Source organism: Bos mutus, chromosome 19 (genome assembly GCF_027580195.1).
Source record: "Bos mutus isolate GX-2022 chromosome 19, NWIPB_WYAK_1.1, whole genome shotgun sequence".
NCBI classification, from domain to species: domain Eukaryota; kingdom Metazoa; phylum Chordata; class Mammalia; order Artiodactyla; family Bovidae; genus Bos; species Bos mutus.
In genome coordinates, this window is record NC_091635.1 from 12579251 (window position 1) to 12582130 (window position 2880).

Here is a 2880-nt window from a genome sequence, read left to right on the forward strand (position 1 = left end):
TTACTGGGGAACCCAGATGATCTCTGCAGGTTGCAGAAGGTGGTGGTTGATGTTAGTAAAAATGACCTGGTTCATTAAGCTGGTGATGGTACAACAGCCTCTCAGAGACAACACTTCTTACCCCAGAAGAGTCAAAGGAACGCAGAACAGTCATTTCCCTGCCTCTTTTTTAAAAAAGCTTTATTTATTTGGCTGCACCAGGTCTTAGTTGCAGCACATGGGATCTAGTTTCTTGACCAGGGATTGAACCCAGGCCCTCTGCATTGGGAGTGCAGAGTCTTAGCCACTGGACCACCAGGGAAGTCCCCCTCCCCCTGCCTTTGACATTGGAACTGGGCTCTTCTGGGTCTTCAGCACACTCTCACTTCACAACTCTGACCTGTGGCTACTGCTGAGAAGAGGACAAAGTCTACTGAGGGAAATGGATTTTCTGTCCCTGAGAATCTTATCAATTCAGGCAAGAAATCACTGTTTGGTTCCATTGTCAATTGCAGGGAATATCAGAGAGGGAAGCCTCCTTAGACATTATTCAATCTGTCTTCATTTTACAGATGGGAAAACTGAGGCCCAAATCATGCCATTTGCAAGAAAATAATAAAAGCTAAAGTTATACTTAGTGTTTTATATATATTTTAAGTCTAGAATGTACTAACAACCCTGGGAGGTAGGCATATTTTTATTCCCATTTTTTTAAGTTGCAAAAACTGGGAAAGCAAGAGAAAAGGAACCCAAATCCTGGCAGTCTGGAGGGAGAATCTGCACAGGAAGTCACTGGGGGATGGCTGTCCCCTAGAACTGAGTGGAGGGAGGGGAGCCAGGGTCTCAGACCCCAGTTCTCTGCTTTGTCCTGTCATTAGGCGGATCTCGGTCAGTGCGATACCTGGAGGGGCTCGAGGGGACCTACATCTCTGTCCAAGTGTCTGTCTGTCACATCTGTGATCCCAGGTGGACGTTCGAGGTGGACTGTACAAATGAATAATTCAATAAAAGTGAATAATTTCCATGGCAACCTTGCCAGCACGTGACCTGCTCCTCTGCCTCCAAGGGCCGGCTTCACCCTAATAAAGAGACACATTTGTCAGACTACACAGGGCGAGCTGGGATAAGGCTTTCTTCTAAGGAAGTCGAAATGAAACTAGGTCGGCTGCTGGCAGCAAGGCCAGGGCTTGTAGGAGCCTTGTTTAAACATATTGTCAGCAGGTCCAGGGTTGGTGGAAGGCCCAGGGTGCCTGCTTGCCCTGGACTGACCAGTCTTTCCAGACAGTGCTCAGTTGCTTCAGTCATGTCCAACTCTTTGCGATCCCATGGACTGTAGCCCACCTGGTTCCTCTGTCCATGGGATTCTCCAGGCAAGAATGCTGGAGTGGGTTGTAATTTCCTTCCCTAGGGGATCTTCCAGACCCAGGGATCAAACCTGCGTCTCTTACATCTCTGCATTGGCAGACAGGTTCTTTATCGCTAGCGCCACCTGGGAAGCCCTTTCTGGCTGGGGAGGAGTGTGAAGATTGTTTTGGAGAATTCCTGAATCTGGGACAAAGAAAGTGCAAAGCCCTCTGTTCCACAATTTCCAAAAGACACCAAGGCACTAGGGTGCAGAGCCCCTTCAATATTCCTTTGTGATGATAAAAGGAAATGGAGACCGGAAAATTGCCTCCTAGAACTTTACCTAGCTGGTGACGAAGCTTGAACTCAGACCCAAGGAGGTGGTCTTTCTATTGTGATCCCGATGCTCTTGATAAGCTGACCCACTAGCACACGACATTGGAAGCTGAACTCCTGAACTGCAGGGGCCTGGTCCACACCATTCACTTTCTCTGCCAGGTTTCTTATTTAAATCAAGAAATGTACATTTATGGGCTGGATTAGGTTGGGAGACCATTGGATCACATCCAGGCTCAGCGTGGGAGAGGGGTTGGTATTCAGTCTGGGGTGAAGGCACTTTGGGGGCAGAGTTGAGGGATTAGCCTGAGATGAGCTCAAACTCAGACCTCTTGAGTCCAAGGCCCAACCCTTTTCTCTACATCTTCGTTAGGCTTTTATATAGAAGAGGAGGTCTTTTGGTTTTCTGAGATCCAATTTCCAATGTGGCAGGTGGCTCCTCCACACCAACAAGACCCTACTGGTGTCTGAGAATTCAACTCAATTCACACACTATGGAAATGGAGGTTGAATCACATCCCATAGGTTAAGGGCTCAGCATGTTAAGAGCTTATTTCTACAGGACTGCCAGTCCCCATCCTCACCCCTCCGCCAGCTTCAGACACACAAGTCCAGACTGTTATCTGCTTCTGACTAACTGGCTATAAATCCAAGATTCCCATGACCTACTAACCTCGGGTTTGATTGATTTGCTAGAGCGGCTCACAGAACTCGAAGAAACATTTTACTTACTAGAGCACCGGCTTATGATAAAAGGCTATAACTCAGGAACACCAGACAGAAGAGAGGACTGGGCAATGTGTGGGAAAGGATGTGGAGTGGAGCTTCCATGCCCTCTCTGGGCATCGCTCTCCCCAGGACGCCGCAATGTCCATCAACCTAGAAGCTCCAGAATTTTTCCTTTTGGGTTTTTACAGAGGCACAATTGATTAAATCATTGGCCATTGGTGATTTATTCAACCTCCACCCTCTCTCCACTCCTGGGAGGTCAGCAGGTGAGACTCTAAATAGATGGTTGGTTGCCTTGGCAACCAGCCTGCATCCTTAGGTGAGTTCCAAAAGCCACTCCATTAACATAACAAAAGAAACCTTGATCACTCGCCTCACTTAGGAAACTCCAAGCAGAGTTCTGGGGCTCTGAGCCAGGAAATGTGGATGAAGACTGAATACATATGAGAAATGCACTTCGGTCATCGAAATGACCAAATATATATATTTCTT

At 47.5% G+C, this 2880-nt stretch overlaps 1 non-coding gene across 1 annotated transcript; it reads right to left on the reverse strand.

The window, feature by feature from the left end:
- Window positions 1-228: 228 nt before the first annotated feature.
- On the reverse strand, window positions 229-301 carry TRNAG-CCC (transfer RNA glycine (anticodon CCC)). Its single transcript has one exon. It is a non-coding gene; the product is annotated as a tRNA-Gly (tRNA).
- Between the last annotated feature and the right edge of the window lie 2579 nt (window positions 302-2880).